General features: G+C 42.8%; 1 protein-coding gene across 1 annotated transcript in view; it reads left to right on the top strand.

Annotated features, from left to right (window-relative positions):
• The window catches only part of LOC137801317 (myelin transcription factor 1-like protein), a 39,055-nt gene continuing 32,615 nt past the window's right edge, over window positions 1-6,440 (top strand). Inside the window, exon 1 of the mRNA XM_068598705.1 lies at window positions 1-358. The gene's annotated coding sequence lies outside the window, so the exon portion shown is untranslated. The remainder of the gene's footprint in view (window positions 359-6,440) is intronic.

Genomic DNA, 6,440 nt, shown 5'->3' with positions numbered 1-6,440 from the left:
GAGAGAGAGAGAGAGAGAGAGAGAGCTACACCCGCCGTGTTTCTCCTCTTCTGCTGCTGCAGTGTCTGATTCTCCCTCCACCATCTTCATCATCGCCACCATCATCATCCTCCTCTCCCTGTCTGTCTGGGTCTCCCCCCTCCTCCTCTTCCTCCTCCCTCCTCCTCCTCCTCCATCCAGTGAAGGCACGGCGACAAAAGAGAGAGAGAGAGAGAGAGAGAGAGAGAGAGAGAGAGAGAGAGAGAGAGAGAGAGAGAGAGAGAGAGAGACGGAGGCTGCAGACTTTCCGACCAGAGAGGAAGAGGAGAGGAGGAAGAAGAGACAGAGATAGAGAGGAGTCTCCATCTTCGCCATTCCAGTACGTTTTTTTCTTCCTTTTTCTTTCCTTCTCTAACGTCCCACGTAATATTAATATTAATAACAATAACAGTAATGCTCTTCTTGCGTCTCACGCTGTGTATATTGCGCCTTTTTCATTTTTTTGAATGCGCATTCGCGGCTCCGGTCACCTCTGTCACGTTATTATAATATTCATCCAGCGTGTCAGTCATATGCTTCTGTTGTCTCAGAGCTCAGATGTGTGTTGACAGCCTGCTGTGATATTATAATATCCATATATATGATAGTGTGTGTCTGCACGCGCCACACGGGGGGACACGCGCTGCTTTATGATAATAACTATATCATTGTTACACTCAGATCACATTTACACACACACATTGTTATATATATGTTGTCTCTTGATGCATGTGGCGCTGTCTTTGTGTCATGCTTAATATTCATAACCCGACATTCCTCCAGTGAGCTGCTCGCTCTGTCGTGACCTTATGGCACCTTTTGATTATGTTTATGCTCATGCTTCGTGATCACAGTCACGTATAGAACTCCGTCTGCTCCATCATACTCTCGTAATGTCCGGTAGTGTGTGTGTCCGCGGGGTGCCGCGTGGTTCTGTAGGGTTCTGCGTGGTTCTATAGGAGCCCCGCGCTGTGCTGCTGCTGCGGGCTGCGGGGCTCCATCGCGCCGCTGCAGAGCTCCACTGTGGCCGCGGAGCTCATTAGTGAGTCTGCAGCGGCGCCTTTTTATGAAGTTTATGTCCTCTGCTGGAACATTTATTATATGCATGGAGCATTTATGACCAGCGTCTGGGGGATATACATGATAATCATAAAAACCCTTCAAGTGTTTAATTAATTCGCTTGGATCTTTTACAAGAGAAGGTTGAGTTGTGCTGCAGGTGAATTAACACTGTAGTTTATTAACATTGTAGTTTATTAACACTGTCGTTTATTAATATTGTAGTTTATTAACATTGTAGTTTATTAATATTGTAGTTAATTAACACTACTTTATTAACACTGTACTTTATTAAGATTGCGCTTCATTCACACTGTACTTTATTAACACTGTAGTTTATTGGCACTGTAGTTTATTAACACTGTACTTCATTTAAAATATAGTTCATTAAGACTGTAGTTTATTAACATTGTACTTTATTAACACTATAGTGTATTAACACTGCAGTTTATTAACACTGTCATTTAATAACACTAGTTTATTAACATTGTACTTTATTAACATTGTAGTTCATTAACACTATAGTTCGTTAACACTAAAGTTAATTAACACTGTACTTTATTAACACTATAGTTTGTTAACACTAAAGTTCATTAACACTACTTTATTAACACTATAGTTTGTTAACACTAAAGTTCATTAACATTGTACTTTATTAACACTGTAGTTCATGTTGTAAGTAAACTGAAATAAATGTGAATGACAATAATGACAACAAATGACAACAACAAAACTAAACAAAATAGAAAAACTACAATATTTCCTGAAACAATATTTACCACACCATCAGTAGTACACAGTATAAAGTATTGCTTTGTGTACTCGGGGAAGTATCCGTCACTACACGGTCCTGTGTGTTGTACTGCATGCTCTCTCAGGTGTACTGTGAATTTAAAACATCCACCTGGAATATAATATATGAAAATACTCCTCATGCTGGTTTAGGGTTTCAAACCTCAGGTGATTGAAAAAAAAAGGCGTTAAAGTCAATATCTGCAGTGAGGAGCGGAATCCTATGAAACCAAAGAAGAAGAAGAAGAAGAAGAAGAAGAAGAAGAAGAAGAAGGTTCGAGATTAAAAAAACAGGGTGTCTTTTTCTGGGTTGGGAATTTATATATGTATATTTTTCCCGTGCCACAGCAAGAGTACCTATGTACCGTAACATGGTAGAGTACCTATGTACCGTAACATCTTAGAGTACCTATGTACCGTAACATGGTAGAGTACCTATGTACCGTAACATCAAGGAGTACCTATGTACCGTAACATGGTAGAGTACCTATGTACCGTAACATCAAGGAGTACCTATGTACCGTAACATGGTAGAGTACCTATGTACCGTAACATGGTAGAATACCTATGTACCGTAACATGGTAGAGTACCTATGTACCGTAACATGGTGGAGTACCTATGTACCGTAACATCGTAGAGTACCTATGTACCGTAACATCGTAGAGTACCTATGTACCGTAACATCGTAGAGTACCTATGTACCGTAACATCGTAGAGTACCTATGTACCGTAACATCTTAGAGTACCTATGTACCGTAACATCTTAGAGTACCTATGTACCGTAACATGGTGGAGTACCTATGTACCGTAACATCGTAGAGTACCTATGTACCGTAACATCTTAGAGTACCTATGTACCGTAACATGGTGGAGTACCTATGTACCGTAACATGGTGGAGTACCTATGTACCGTAACATGGTGGAGTACCTATGTACCGTAACATCGTGGAGTACCTATGTACCGTAACATCGTGGAGTACCTATGTACCGTAACATCGTAGAATACCTATGTACCGTAACATCTTAGAGTACCTATGTACCGTAACATGGTGGAGTACCTATGTACCGTAACATCGTGGAGTACCTATGTACCGTAACATGGTAGAGTACCTATGTACCGTAACATCTCAGAGTACCTATGTACCGTAACATGGTAGAGTACCTATGTACCGTAACATCTTAGAGTACCTATGTACCGTAACATCGTGGAGTACCTATGTACCGTAACATTGTGGAGTACCTATGTATACAAAAGCCCAGAACTTGTTGCACGAGCGCTTCCTGCAACGTGCTCTTGTCTCCGTTCGCAACGTGCACAATGCAAACGTGATTTTGTGGGTCTCTCGTTCCTGAAAATGACGTCGCTTTATCAAAACTTCCTGTGAAGACGACTCTCCAGCAGGCGAAGATGAGATACTCAGGTTAGGGCCTAAAGAATCGGAATGTGCAACAAAAATGTAGAATAAAGCAAAGCTTGGCCTGTTCGGGAGGAGTTTCCAGACTTATCACGTAACTTCCTCCAGGATCCCTCAACAACTGTGAGAAGGAAGAACAAAGCTCTCTGTCAGAAAAGTGAGTGAGAAGGAAAGTTCAGTTTCATCAAACAGTCGACCCAAAAGAAATTAATCCAGAATAAATTATGGCAACGTTAGTTGGCATGTTGCGTTGTTATGTAACATTGTTGCGTAGTGTTGCTGCGCTACGTTGTTGCTTTGCGTAACATTGTTGTGTTGTGAAGTTGTGCTGCGTTGTTACATTATCAATTTACTTTTATCAATTGTGTTGCGTGTCACGTGGTGACGCTGAAGACATGAAATGTATGTTTGAAGTTTTATTTTCATTTCATAAAAGTTTAGAAACGTACCAGGAGTATGTTCTGGCGACTGGCTTGTCTGTGTGTGTGTATGTGTGTGTGTGTGTGTTTGTCTGTCTGTCTGTCTGTCTGTCTGTCTGTCTGTGTGTGTGTCTGTCTGTGTGTGTCTGTCTGTCTTTGGTTTATTAAATCTGAGCTGCTGCCAAGGCACCCATCAATCTGATTAACTCATTCTGATCACACACACACACACACACACACACACACACACACACACACACACACACATAGACACACACACACACACACACACACACACACACACACACACACACACACACATAGACACACACACACACACACACACACACACACACACACACACACACACACACACATAGACACACGCACACACACACACACACACACAGTAGAAGGCATCATCCTCTTTCTATTCTGGAGCTCTGAATGACTCATACTGTAAAAACCACGACACACACACGCACAGACACACACACATTTTTAATGATTCACCGTGGGTAGATCCTGCTCTTCATGAAGTGTGTGTGTGTGTGTGTGTGTGTGTGTGTGTGTGTGTGTAGAATCCTTCGCGTGAAAGGCGGTTTAGAGCTGTGATTAATAATACAACTTTTGCTCCTTCTGACCTTTGACCTCGGCACACTCAGTACACACACACACACACACACACACACACACACACACACACACACACTGATCCTTGAGGAGTAACGATCTCTGTCTCCACTGACGACCTGCCTCATTCGCTTGTTACAGATCATTAGAACTTCACACATCCGCCTCTCGACCTGTCAATCATACAGAGCCCCGCCCTTATACCCCTTTGCTTTTCTCTGATTGGTCAGCAGACGTGACTGATGGAGGGAGGGGCCAATCAGCAGCGGCATGAATGTTAAACACACTTTAACACAACATTCATACATCTTTCTCTCGCTGCAGAGCAGTCAGACTTTCACGGGGTCGACTCCCAATCACCGCGTTTTTTTAAAGGTTTGAAATATTGTTGCTAGGCAACTATCGAATGAGTGCTAACGTTAGCTTACCTTATGGTTAAAAGTACAGTTTAGCATTATGCAAATTTAAAGACCCAGCATGCTCCAGTGAGTTATATATTTTTTGAAAATATGTATATTTTTTTGAAAATATATATATATTTTTTCACAAATAAATTTAAAAAAAAAGAACTAATTTGGGGTTCATACGACTACTTGAACACGGTCATATGTGGAAATCTAAAAAAATATACTCGCACTTAGATGAAAAACTGAAAAAAACATAAAAACATTAGGCCCGAAATACAAAAACTAAAAACCTGATTAATATTTGTGTTGATGTTCCAGCTGGATCACACTAAAAGATTTTAAAGAGCGCACAACAACAAAGTGCAGGAATGTAGAGGACTATTTGCTCATGCAAATTACCCAGAAGCCCCGCGTTGTTAGTTAGCGTGCGATCGTATCTGCAGACCGCAGTCGGCTGCTGTCGCCGCTCGGCTCTCTGTGATTGGTCAGAGGTTAATTGACGCGGCTAATCACCCGATCGGTCCAGTCTCCATGGAAACCAGGAGTGGGGCTGACGTTCAGGAGGGAGTCGGGCCGGCGGGCGGCGGCTTCCTGTGTGTGTTGTTTCAACTGTACGAACTGGACTGCAGAATGTTCAATTGTTGGTTCAGACATACGAATAAAAAGCCAGTGGGCCTACGGGAGGAGCTGCGCGAGGGGGCCCTGTCACTCTGGTTGTGCGCTCGACTCACAAGTTGTTTTATTTTGTAAACAACGATCTTTTTACGGAACTTAAAGGAACAGTTTGCCTCAACCGAACCAGGAAAATGTGAAAATACTGACAAGAAGATATGGACGTTTATTTTATGAAGAAACTTCATGCATTTAACGAGAGAGAGAGAGAGAGAGAGAGAGAGAGAGAGAGAGAGAGAGAGAGAGACCCGAAGCAGCTCTGCACCTCTCTCTCTCTCTCTCTCTCTCTCTCTCTCTCTCTCTCTCTCTCTCTCTCTCTCTCTCTCTGCAGCTTCTCATCACACACCAGGTGTTTTCTGTTTGTTGGGTTTGATAAAACTGCTCTGCTGTAATAAAGCGCCGCGCTGCTGTCGGGCCGCCGCAAACACCACACCTCACCTGGCTGGCTGTGTGTGTTTGTGTGTGTTTGTGTGTGTCTGTGTGTGTGTGTTTGTTCCGGCTCACAAACATTTGCCTGCGAGCGTCTGAATGTGTGCAGCCGGCTCTGAGGACCTGAATCTGGGACATTTGAAGGGACTCGTGACATGTGGCATTTCTTTGGATCTGATAATCGTCTGAAGACTTGATCGACTCTCTGGCGTCGTCGTTGAAAGTAAACAAGCCGCGTCTCACTCGTGAACCCTGCGTAATAACTCTTTACAGCGAGTGCAGATGTACAGCTGTGTCCATGGACGGCGTCCAGGCCGTCCTGCGTATCGATGCGCGGTCACGTGACACTTTTTAACAGACGGCTGGATTGGCTTTTCTCCTGCTGAATCGCCCCAAAAACACAGATTAACAGGCTGCGGCCGAAAGATAACGGAAAGCAATATCCGCAAATCTATGCACCGTGAAGTCATTTTCATTTTTAATTCATCACGAAAATTTCTCTTTTTCAAAAACCACACGCTCTGAATAGTTAACGTCATGTTTCCACAGAGGAGGACATAACGTGTTCTTCTCCATACATTTAAATGTGTTTAAT

The sequence above is a fragment of the Clinocottus analis genome, unplaced genomic scaffold (genome assembly GCF_023055335.1).
Source record: "Clinocottus analis isolate CAN_PGR_092001 unplaced genomic scaffold, fCliAna1.0.p SCAF_40, whole genome shotgun sequence".
Lineage (NCBI taxonomy): Eukaryota > Metazoa > Chordata > Actinopteri > Perciformes > Cottidae > Clinocottus > Clinocottus analis.
Note: the sequence above shows the minus strand (reverse complement) of the source record. Positions and strands in the feature narration are given on the sequence as shown.